Source organism: Phalaenopsis equestris, unplaced genomic scaffold (genome assembly GCF_001263595.1).
Source record: "Phalaenopsis equestris unplaced genomic scaffold, ASM126359v1 Scaffold213464, whole genome shotgun sequence".
In the NCBI taxonomy this organism is placed as follows: domain Eukaryota; kingdom Viridiplantae; phylum Streptophyta; class Magnoliopsida; order Asparagales; family Orchidaceae; genus Phalaenopsis; species Phalaenopsis equestris.
Genome location: NW_018232306.1, coordinates 88464 through 102202, shown reverse-complemented (window position 1 = coordinate 102202; position 13739 = coordinate 88464).

Here is a 13739-nt window from a genome sequence, read left to right as displayed (position 1 = left end):
ATATATATATATATATATATATATATCTTTTAACAAGTATCATCCACGTATATAACTAATAGATTTAGTGGATATATTATATATCATAAGCATAAATCCTTGGATATAGTTTATGGTAAGAAAGCTAATCATACAAGGCAAGTTTTATAGCAAAACTAAGGAATAAATTTACCTGAGATTTCTTATGCAAATTTGAAATAAGTAATGGCCTTGATGTGTCTATCAAGAACTTGGGCAATGCATCTAGAATCCCAAACCACGTAGTTATAACATAAACTCATTTATTAAAATCAGGATATATGTAGGTTATGAAGCTTTATATAATTATTCCAAAAAACACAAGCACTTTATATAGTTAGGAGATTTTAGGCAAAGCTCGGCTTATAGTTGTTTCATACTAATTCTACCAAATAAAAAGTAAAATGAATAAAAAATTTATGAGAGAAAAACTTGCAATCAACTTTTAGTGCATGCTAATAATGTGTTCAATTGCATATGTTGGAAATGGTGCTTTGGTCCCTTAGGTTCAATTATTTCTCAAATTTGTTGAATTATGTCCTCAAATCAAGCCATTGGAAATGATCAAAAAATAAGGCTTGGATCTAAGTTACTTATTTACAAGTAGGAATAGCGCACAAACTTCTTCAAAGAACTCTTGGATCTCTAGCATGATTAAAGAACAATGGCAGTGTAATGCCTATTAACCTCATAACAGTAAAAATTTTTCAAAATAAGATGATAATTTGTTTGGTTTAGACTCTTCTTATATGCTGATTGGACAAAGCAATGTGCACAAGTGCACATCATTTCTACGAGAATTAAATTTGAAATTTGCTAAGTTAATTACTAATTTTGCCTTTTTTATGTGATAATTCCAATCTTGTTAAATGAAAAACCATGAATTTTTTTTTCAGCACACAAATATTTTTTTTTTATATTCAAATAAGACTTTAAATTTATGAGTTGCCTAAATTAAATTTACAATTTTTATGTAAGAAAGTTCATCTAAAATATGTCCCCTAGTCTCCATCAATATCTAGGAAGCCTAATCACTTTCACTAACTAGGTAGATTTGTATCATAATAAGTTTAATGATATCATGGAGGATATTTTTTATAAGATTGCAAATCAACAAATGTTATATGCTTATATACTTGAACATTTAGTTGTTTCACCCTAATTTTTTTACTATGGTCCTTTCGATTCCCATTTATCACACTTACATATTAAGATTGATATGTCCAAAATAAAATTAAATGAAGAATATGGTAAAGCAAAATATGTAGCCATTTAAATTTTAATGTAACATTTTCTATCATTTATGGTGTTGCGGTGGAAAATTATTCTGTCAGGATTCTTAATATAGAGAATCATTCGAAGTCCAATGAAATCACGTCACGTGACGGTGACAGAAAAAAATATAATTTGTTTGGTAACACAAGAGAATATTCCTCCCGTGTTATTTATGTATTATTGTATGTTATTCAAGTGTTATTGATGTGTTATTGTGTTATTATAACACCAGAAATATTCCCAGAACACAATAACACCTGAATAACATACAATAACATATGAATAACACGGAATAACATAGGAGGAATATTTCTTTGTGTTATCGGGCCGATTTTTATTTTTTTGTCACCACCACGTGGTGTGATTTCATTGGACTCCGAATAATTTTCTACGTTAAGAGTCCTGACAGAATAATTTTCCAGTGTTGTGGTGGTGTTGCACTAACGTTGTGATGCTTTGTTTTTTGTCGCTTCAACACTGAATTACAACGTCGTGGTGCTATGCTCTTGATGTTTTACTCATTTGTGCTCTATATAACATTGCAACATTGTAGAGACAACACCATGTGTTATCTTAAAATTTCTACAATTTGTCTTGATCCTTCTTTTATAAAAAGTTTTGTCAAAAATAATTTAATTAGCTTTAAAAACATGCGAAATAATTTAATTTTTAATATTATTTTAGTTTTCTCATTTTACTCAACAAATATCTCAAAATTTAAACTATTACTTACATGTCCTTGATTTATTTGGTAGCAATTATCTTATAATTGAAATAGTATAAAATAATAAACATAAAGAAAATTTAATTATGCTTATAAGAATATTAATCATAAATAGTAATTAACTAATTATAGTCTATTTTTATAGTTCTACTTTTAATTTTTTAAATCATAGCTTCTTCATTGTATTATTATGTGTGTAATTAGATTAAATGATTATTTAGTTTGTTACTTGTTACAAAGTTTATCCTAATATATTTTAAGTAATTATAATTAAGATGTTATCTTCTAAATGTAATACACTTCACTTAAATTAGATAGAACTTTGATTATTGAAGTATCAATGAATATAAGATACCGATTTTTTATGTTAATGCTTAGTCGTAAGATTTTTTTAATCTTTTCATTATTTAATGTTTATAATTTTTTCCTAATTTTTATAGAGGAACACTTTATAGGCCAAGCATCATAAATAATTTTGAAAATCATACTATTCTCTTATATATTTAAATTTGTCAAAATTTAACACTAAATTTTTGTTTTAAGTGTTATAGTTTAGTTGATAATTATTTTCATTATGTTATAAAAATGATAATATATTTAAATTTTAAAATATATTAACTATAAGTGTTATGAAGAATACTAGATATTATAATTATTAGTTTCAATAAAAATTTTAGTTATTATTAATATATGGTGGATTTTTTTTTTCAATTTGATTGATGTATTTCCACCATAGTTCTTGAAAGATTCCTATTTAAATGTCCAAATACAATATTTAATGAATAACATAACTCCCCGAGAAGAAGAAACATTACCTTGAAAATGAACCTAATTATTCAGATGATAAAAATATTTAAGATTAGGGTCTAGGTGAACCAAAAATTTCCCTTATCTTATAAGGTAAATGTAAGATAAGGTTTATTTTATTATGAGGTCTGATATCTATATAAGGGTAAATCCTCACAGTTGATTACATCTCTGAAGCTGTGAACTCTAAATAATTCTATCGATTAAATTATTGACTTATATTACTTGCATTTTAAGGTTGGACTTTCAAAGTTAGGATTTTAAGGATAAATTAAGCTTAGAAGGATCCAAGTTTGGATTTTAAGGATAATTAAGCTTAGAAGGTTAATGACATATAATCCAATGACAATGTTCGGGAGGAGGGATTTAACTATCTTAGGGATAGGAAGGACTATTTACCCAAAATACTTAGATTTGATGATGATTTAAGAAATATTGAATTAAAGTCAATTTGAAGTCAAAGGGGTTTTGAATTAATATTATTGATTGAAAGGTTTGAGCTTGTAGGTCTGGATTGGGAAGATTTATTTTAATGTTGTCCTTGAGCTGTTTGAGTTGAAAAGGCTCCCTAAACTTATGGGTAGAGTCTGGTAGAAAAGTTGTTTAGATGTAGGTGAAAACTCTAGCTAGCCTGGTGGGATTTTTTTTTATTGAGGCCACCATAGACCTCAAAAGATTTTTATGAAATGATTTGATATGATATTCTAAGAATAAAAATATTACCTTATAAAGGAATTAATGATTCAGATAAGGAAAATCTTCATGATTTATGGATATGTGGAACCAGGATCTTTCCTATATATTACGAGTGTAAGATAAGGTTAATTTAATTTTGAGATATGATATCACTAGGAGGGATCTCCCTAGTAGTTAATTTCATCTCAAGAATTATTTCTAAGAACACTCTTGATTAAAGTTATGTCTTATATCTCTCTTATTCATCAATGAATATTTATGGGATGATAGAATTTGAGAACTTAGATAAAAGGGGTTGGCTTGGACAAAGGATAACTTTACTTGTGCTTTAAAAAAATTTTGCCTTAGGGTTGAACCCAACACTTGACAGCTAGAATGATAGTATGAACTTGAATCTAGTTTGAGAAACAAATTTTGGGCTGAATTGAATTAAATTTGTGGCTTGATTTAAATAGGTTTAGGTTTGATTTGAATCAGATCTAGGTTTGATCTTGAATTAGATTGGAATTGATTTGGATTCAGCCAATCCAAGTTGAAATTGATTTGAGTTAGGCAGAGTTAGGTTGAAGGATTGAGTTAAGTTGATTTTGAAAAGATTTGATTTAGAGACATCTTCGTCTAATGATAGGAAATGGTAGAGGATTCTAGATGGAGGTCAAACACTAACCTAAACATCTCTAAATAGGAGGCTATAGGTGGACTAACCTAAATTTGGGAGTAACACACTAGATCAACATTCCCATGGCTTTTAATTGTTTCAGGTGCATTAATAGCCTTAGACTATTAACTAGTAGAATAGCAGGAGTTCTCCCCTGTCGTCATAGTAATAACTTATTGTAGTCCTTCCTACTATAAAGTAGTTTTGTGTATCTTCATCCATATCATGAGCTACTTCATTTTAGGATACTCTTATATTCTTACGGGGAAGATCAATTTGTTTTATATGTGATACTCCTTCAGTCTATCAATTAGGTGCCTAGTAAATTAACCGAAGGCTTCTAGACCGGACTAATCTAGGGCGTGTGTGGGCCTAGGTTTTTGTCTATGTTAGCTTGAAATTAGAGTTGGTCACTTTTAGATGTTTTCTTCTAAGATTGTAAGTTATGGTGACAAATCAAGTTTTTTTAAGTATTGTCCAATTATTTTTACATTCTATGCAGTTTTGGTCAAATGGTCAATCAACATATTTTTGTTCTCGACCTTATGTATTGTTCTCTTCTTAAAGTTTTGGTTGTAGTTGAAACGGTATATTCATAATGATTAAAATTTATTCTCTTAATTTAAAACTTTCATATTTAAGATTCACTTATAGTCTCATAAGATAATAAGAATATCTTTTTCATGCAAAAATGAGATTTTTGGAAAATAGTTTTATCATTTCAAAAAGCATATGAGATACAAATTCATCTTATATAAAAATTTTTTAAAATTTAAGATGCGCTAAGACTTATATACTCAGAAGTATAAGGCTACAAAATCATATGTTTCTGGAGACAAACACATTAATTCATGTAGTAACTTCTTCCGGTGATTATATAAGTCTTGTTTGGGCTAAACAGTTGAAAGAGAGCCTGATAAGCTTATATATTTTTTTCCTAAAGCTTAAGGGGTTTTAAAATATCCTTTTGAAAAGTAATTCTCTTTTTAATTGGTTTGAATAGGGTTTTGAAAGGAACTTTAATGTTTTAATCTTTAAAGAAAAAGATCCTTTAAGAAGTGGTAAGAAGAAATCATTAAGAGGAATTCTAAATGTCTCAAAGACTTCAGATTCGAAGAAAATGTCTTCAAAATTTTGAAAAATAACTTTGAGACTTGCTTTAAAGTGACTTTCTCTAAAAATCTCTTTATGGTTTTGAAAAGGCTTCTTTATTTTGAAAAACAAATTTAAAAGAGACTTAAAAAGAATTAAGAAAAAGATTACCTATTAATATTTTAAGCGGCTTTTCGTTAAACATTTAAGCATTTGAAAAGATTTTTTCTAGAGAAATATAATATATAATATCCCCTTGAGCTTCTCTAGATTTCAAATTTAAAACTTTGAACTCATTTAGTTAGAGTAGAAAGCCTTTTATGAGTTGTTTGAAATTTTAAGATTTATAAACTTAGAGTACTTTTAGTTGTTATAGAAAAGGTTTTCATTTAGTGAAGTTATTTATATTTTGAAAATATTTCATTTTGAGCATTTTTGATTTACTTATATTTTTCTGAAAGTTTCTTTTAAAAGATTTTAAAGTTATTACTGAGCTCTCCTCTTTCAACTTAGCTTCTAGGAAAGTTTATTTGTTCTTCCTATACTCATCTCATTCAATAATTTCAAATTCACTCAAACTTTATTTGTTCTTCCTATACTCATTAAACCCAACATGCTTGATAAAAAGTAAAGGACATCAGCAAGCAAACATATCACACATGCAAACACTATCAAAGGCATGCAAATTATAAAATTCATAAAGTTCATGCAATCCATCACAGTTTTTCTCTATTCTTTTACTTTTACTTTTACATATATATGGACATTTCATTTGATGAAAGGAAAACAAATAAGACCTATGCTACCTTACCACATGGAACTAACATACGAATTTGAATATGGCATTGAACATAATAACATCACACATGAAGATATCACATAGGGTAATCATAGGGCTTCTTATATTTTACTTACATGCACATGCTATATATGTATACATATACACATTCATTTTATATTCATTCACAAAACATACACACATAAATATTAACATCATACATTTTCATGCACATCTCTTACACACTTCATTTTATTCATACACATAATAATAGTAACATGCACACACATACACATATACATATACAACACATACATAATCCCCTCATTTTTTATTTTAATTATTTTAAAGCTTTAAATAGGTCAACTTAGGTTAATGGGTTTTATTGGATTAATTAATTTAACTGATTAAATAAAGGTTCAATGTTATGATTAAATTATTAATAGGTTAATTATTATTAAATTGATTAAATTAGGATAATGTGTTAATTAAGATAATCAAGTTGTTGATTTGTCAACAAAGATCATTGAAAGGTTAATTAAGGTATTAATTGATTCATTAAATTATTTATTAGTTAATTGAGCTTTTAATTAAGGTGTTTATTAGTTAATTAATGTGCTTATTAATTAATTAAGGAGTTATTTGATTGATTAAGAAATTAATTAGTTTTTAAGCCATTAATTAGTTGATTAAGGTGTTAATTAGGTAATTAATTCGTTTAAGATGTTAATTGGTTGATGAAGGTGTTAATTAGTTAATTGATTGATTAAGTTATCAATTAAACTAATTATTTTATTTAAATTAATTTAGTTATTAATTACTTGATTAGGGTGTTGGTTAGTTGATTAAGGTATTGATTAGGTTAATTAAGGTATTAATTAAATTGAATAACTATTTAATGAGTTATTAAGTAGATTTATTAAATATTTATTGTGTTAGGGCCTTGGGTAAGGTAGTGGATTAGAAAGTATTTAAGTGGTTATAAAGTTCAGTTAAGGTAGTTTAGATGGATTTGAAGGTGATTAATGAGGACTAGTGGGTGTTTAAGATTAATTTAGGCATGAATGTTTCAGCCAAAGGAAGTAAAAAATACCAATTAGGCTCTTAGTTTTGAGGATTTAAGGGATTGTATTTTTGGTTCATGCAAAAAAGGAAGGAAAAAATATTATTTTAATAAAATTAGTCAACACACACACAATATAATAAACATATAACAGAAGCCCTATCGTTACATGCAAAACAAGTTTTAGTTTTGGCTAATTGGGCTTGAGAACATATTCATTACATCACATGAATATTGTACATTACAATTAACATTAAAGCCTATGATTTGATGCATATTTGGTTTGGTTTGGGCTAAATTAGCAAGTAAACATATTAATTACATCACATGAACACTACACCTTGCTATAAACATGAAAGCTCAATGGTTTGATGCATGATTGGTAAGGTTTGGATTAATTAAGCAAGTAAACATGTGAATTATATCACATGAGCACTACACATTGCAATAAATATGAGAGCCCTATGGTTTGATTAATTATTGGCTAGATTTGGATTAATGAAGCAAGTAAACATGTTAATCACATCACAATAGATATGAAAGGCCTATGGTTTGATTCTTGTGACATGACGAAATTGAGGAGTTTTGAAATATACATGATGGAATATACATACACATGAATAGATTTGAGAATTTTATGGAAACATATCAAAGAAACAAGTTGGAATTCATACCTTTCTTCGGATGCTTGATTTTTTTGGCCTTTGTGGATCTTCATTGCTTTATCATGCTTGCCTTGTCCTTGCTTTGCTCTCTGTTTGATGAAGAAAAAGGGGAGAGGAATGTTTTGATTTTGCTTGGGGACGAGAGGGATTTTGTGGGAGATGAGATGGAGAGGAGGGGAGAAAAGAATGAGAGAAATTATTGGTAGTGGGGGGTAGTTTCAGCTTGCTTAATGGTTTAGTGGGTGAAAGAAATGAGTGGAAATGTGGTTACATGGAGAGGGGCAACTAAGATGAAGGGGAAAGTGAAAAATTTAAAATGTGTGGTTGTGATTTAATAATTCTGAAGGGATAGAGGAAGGGATTCATGACTAGGAGGCTTGGGCCAATGAGAATGAAGCATTAGGGATTGATGATATGGCATAGAAATAGTGGTTGGATGAGAAAAAAAATAGAGGGTAAGGATTGAGTAGGTTTTTGGTAATTTAGGCCAAAGAGTGGGGATTTTTGTAAATTGGCAAGGACAATTAGAAAAAAATTAAAATTATAAATCATTTTAAAATGTACAAAGCAAGGATTCCAACGGTCTAAATCATTTCAAAAATGGAGTTCTCTAGCATTGAATATTATAGTTGGTTATGAAGGTGGTTATGGTAAAAAATTAACCTCAGCCCATTTAATAGCGAAAAAATTCAAAAAATTTAATGGTCTAATTTGTTTTGACTAATTCAGGCTCGATAATGAGATGACTGGTCAAAGTAAACCCCACCCTAGGAGAGAGAAAATGATCATTTTTGCATTAAACTTTTTATTGATTTTATTTGTTTAAATTTTGTATTTTTAAATTTAGAATAAATTTTATGTATTGAAGTTTGGAGTTGATTTGAAGTCCCTTTGAATGAGGTATGATCAAATTATCATTTTCTATCTCCAAATTGTTTGCTCAAAAAATACCCAAACAGGGTTGGAATTGAGTGTCGAGGACTCTTATAAAAGCTTTTAACTATACAGACCCAATGGAATGGTATGTTTTCAAAAATAATTATTTATTGAAAAATTTTTATTGGGGACCATTTATTATACATAAGAATCCTAAGTGTATAATTTTACATAAAATGATGTCTAATGACCACCAAACCATAATTTTCATATGCGAATATGAAGATCATGCAATTTACATAATATAATTAGGATCCTAGATTGACCTGTGGAAGAGAATGATAATTTTTAGGGTTTTCGAAGAAAATAGTTGTGCAAGAGAATTTGAATTGAAAATTTTCACGTGACAATTTTTCCAATTGATTATCAAATTGATTTGCATGATCTTTATTAGTGATAATAAGTCTTATGAAACTTTCGAAATGAGAATTTAAGTTTTACAAAAGCCTCAGGAGAGAAAATAATAATTTTAGGGTTACTTAAGATCAAGCCTAAGTGAAGTCTGGTGAGCTTAAGGCAAGAAAATAGATTTGACCAAAAAAATGATGTCAGCATTGCCGAAATTCTACGAGTATCCTAAATGGGTGGACTAAACTAAAATTTGGTATTAACTCCCCCGGTCAAGATACTTTGGCTTCCATCATCTCGGTGCATTGGTATCTTTCAACTATGAACCAATCTTCTAACTTAAGAATCTACACTCAGCGCCATAGTAATGGCTAATGAAGGGTTTTCTGAGCTAAAGATGGTTAGTGGTGTCTTTGTCAGTAATCATGGGTTACTTCATCTTAGGGTACCTACATAGTTTAAGGGGGTATTGTTATTTGTTTTATAGGTCCTAGTCCTTAGTACTAGCTACGAGTACCTAGTAACCAATCTAGGCTTCTAGACTAGACAAATCTAGGATATTTGTGATCCTAGGGTTTGTGTCGTATCTACATAAGTTTCATTCTCAGTTATTTACGTTGGTGGATTTTATATTTTTATTTAGGGTTTGATATTTAATTTGTCATTTATTTTGATTTCTAGGTTTGTTAGGCATAGTGAAAATTAGATTTCTGTTAAGTTCATAGTTTTTGCAATTAGTTTTTATACATCATATCTGTCATTTAGTTTTGTACTTAAGTTTTGTATCTCATGTTTGAAGTTTTATGTCATTTTCAAGTTCATGTAATTCAATTTATTTTAAAGTTCAAAGATTTTAAGTTGCTTAATTTCTTAAAAATTTTTTTGGGAAGTAAGTCTTTAAATTGCGTTAGTTACAGTATGGTTGGTTCAAGTTATCTTAAGTTCTTTAGTTTTTATTTAAGTGTATTGAACTATTTTAGTTTATTTTATTTAAGTATTTAAGTTATTGAATCATTTTAGATTATTTAGTTCAAGTGTTTAAGTTTTTTGGTTTAAATATTTAAGGTGTTAGATTTAGGAATTTAAAATATCCAATTTTACGATTTTTTTTTATTTAATTTTTTTTAAGATTGTTAATTTTTTTTTAAAGATAATTATTATGATTCATAAATTATTATTTTTTTAAAATTTTTTTAAATGTTTTTAAATTTTTTTATTTAAAATATTATCATTATTTTTAAGTTATACTTAAGTTAATTTTTAATTTGTTTTAAATTAATTTTAAATTAGTTTTAAAGTGGGCTTAAGTTGTTTTGAATTATTTTTAAATTAATTCAAAATTAACTTGAGGTTATTTGAATTGCTTTTAGGTTATTTTCAAGTTTCTTTTAGATTACTCAAGGATTTCAAACTATAGGAAATTGCAAATGAAGTGTCTTATTAAAATGTCCATGAGAAGAACCTACATATGCGAGATTCCTCTTCTCTTGTTTTGGTTTTATTATGGTTTGACATATAGGAAGGTCCATACATGATATATGAAGAACATTAAACATGATTGGACTATACATAAAACATGACTTGGATTACACATTAATTATAAATTGGATTATACATAAAGCTTGACATACAAATGTTTCGTATACTACACAGGGAATTTAGTTGGGTTAGGTTCAGGACTTATGCTGGGGTTGAACTGGACTAAGCTAAGGTCAGCTTGGGTCAGCTAAGGTCAGCTAAAGTTAGGTTAGATTGGGTTAGGTTGGGCGAGGTTGGGATGAGCTACGTTGGGTTTAGTTTGGATAGGTTGTGCTAGGTTTGATTAGGTTGGGTTAAGTTAGTTTAGGTTGGGGTAGGTTAGTTTAGGTAGGGTTCAGTTGGGTTGGGCTAGGTTGGGATAGGTTATGTTATGCTAGGTTGGGCTAGGTTGGGTTAAGTTGACTTAGTTTGGGCTGGTTTGGGTTAGGTTAGACTAGTTTCAGTTAGGTTGGGCTGAGTTGGGTTGGGCTAGGCTCGGTTTAGCTGAGTTGGGCTCGGTTGGGCTAGGTTGGGGTGGCAAGATTGAGTTGGGAAAGTTTGGGTTGGACTAGGCTGGGTTTTACTAGGTTATGTTAGGTTGGATTCAGTTAGGTTGGGTTAACTTGAGTTCAGGCTAGGTTGGGTTCAGGTTGGGTTAGGTTCGGGCGAGGTTGGGTTTAGGATAGTTCATGTTCAGGTTGGGTTGGGTTCGATTTAGGTTGGATTTAAGTTAGCTTGGGTTCGGGTGAGGTTAGGTTCGAGGTAGATTGGGTTCTGGCCATGTTGGGTTCAGGTTAGATTGGTTTCGAGTCAAGTTCATATTTAGTCATATTGGGTTCAAGTCAGGTTGGGTTCGAGTTAGGTTATGTTCAGGTTAGGTTAGGTTCGAGCAAACATAGGGCTAGCCCAAACCTTAGCCTAACCTAATAGTTTATTTATTTAATTTGAATAGAACAATAAAATAAAAAAACTAAATGTAAATACAATAAAAATAATTTATCGAAGGAGAGCCGACTACCATTGAGAGCACTACAGGAAAAAGAGGATTGGAGAACCAATAGAGAAGAGTGTGGAGGATGAGAGGAAGAGGCACGCATGGAATAATAGGATGAAGGGCCTATTTATAGGCAGTTGGGTGGAGATGATTAGCGGCGGGAACGGTTACCTTCCTCAGATCGCTCACAAGCGTCGTTTATTAGAGCGGCGATCAACAACCATGCTTTCATCTACAGTTTGAGCTCTCAAAAAATTGCGAATGAACCTTCCATTTGTCGATGATGAAACAATGTGACGATTTCCTATCGGACTCAAGCAATAAGTTTAGGACAGTAGGTGGCGTGGGGAGCTGTAACGTGGTGCGGGAACACACATGGTGATTGGCATGCGTGTATTGCCTTACAACACACCTTGGATGGTTACTTTTGAGGTGTAGAGGTGCAACAAGAATTATTCGGTCCTTTATCCGGACGGTCCGGTGAACAATAAAAAAAGACACCTGGATGTGTCGGCCCCACCACTTAAAAAAGAAAAAAAATGCTAGATTTTTATTAACGAGGCCTGACCCGACCCAGCTTTGTTCGACGGAAAAAAGGTATTTTAGGGACTTTCCCACTTTTTTTGTCATTTTCTAAGATTCGAATGAACCTTCTTCTGCTTTAGGGTGGCACATTTTTCATTTGCTATCCTGCACGAGCTGTTGAGATGATGGACTCCTCTCTCGACCAAGATATATTGATGATGAATTTCCAAAACAAAAGCAATGAATTTGAGACCAAGGTGAGTTCAGCTTCGCTTGGAATGTGTCCATTAATATGAAGCCATTGTTTATGTTAAAGGTCCATGGTTTGTGCGGTTATATTTTTGGTTTAGGGTTATTTAGTTGTGAAATACTTATGGATTTATTTGTGTTTCCTCAGTTCGAATTGAATATTTTTTATGTTATTATGGGGTTATTATGTTATTGTTGTAGTGTTATTTTCCCTTTAAACGTTTAGGGATGGAACTTCTCAAGGATGATGTTATTGATATATTATTCTAGTATTATTGTGGGTTTATTTTGTTCTTTCTATGTTTCTAGACATAAGCTCCCATGAGTAGTGTTATTCATGTGTTATTCTGTTATTTTGGTGTGGTTATTGTGATGTTTTTGTAGTATTATTTGTGGTTTATATATTTCTAGAAAGTTCTTAAGAACAATGATACTGATGTATTATTCAAGTATTATTGTGGGGTTATTTTGGTGTTATTGTAGTTTTATGTCATTTCTATGTTTCTAGTATAAAGTTTTCAAGGACAGTGTTATTGATGGTACTATTGTATTGTATTATGTCCTTTATTTCTAAACAGAAGTTCTTAAGGACGGTGTTATTCTCGTTTTATTACGGTATGATTATGGTGTTTCTTCATTGCTTTTTTAGTATTCAAAAGTTGTAAAACATAGTATTATTGATATGTTATTCTGGGTTTATTGGAGGGTTAGTTTAGTTGCTTAGATGGAGTTATGCCTACTTTTGTTGGTGTTATGGTGTTATTGCCATGCCATGTTATTGCCATGCCATGTTGGTGTTTACTATTGTGTTAGTGGTGTTATTTTAGTGATAAGATTTGTGGTTTTTGGTTTTTTTGTAGTGTTATGAAATTATTGCTGGAATGTTATGTTTTTCTGGGATATAATATTATGCAAATCTGTAGGTTGATGAGACCGTTGCCCACAATGATCTAATTGTGGAGAATTTTCTTCACACCATTATCTGCAATGAGCAATAAGCATATGATAACTATTGCCAATGCACACTATATTGGTTTCACTGTCTGAAAGGACCCTAGAAATTTTTGGCCAAACTCCAAGAAAATTAAATCAAAGGACTATTTATGTGGAAAAGCTGGCCACAAGAGAGAGTTAAAGATAACTAATACGGCGAAGTACAAAAAAACAAACACAAGGGCCGGTTGTCAAGCCATGGTTTGATATGCTATTGATGTTGAGGGCAACTGGACGGTTAAGAAATTTGTTGAAAGTCATAACCACCCTTTGGCTAAAACTGGGGATAAACTACTTTTGCGTTCTAGTAGAAAGATAACTAAGATAAATGTAGATTTGCTGAGGTCAATGCAGGATCAGGGATTAGAACAACAAGAGCAACAGATGCATTTAACTTCAT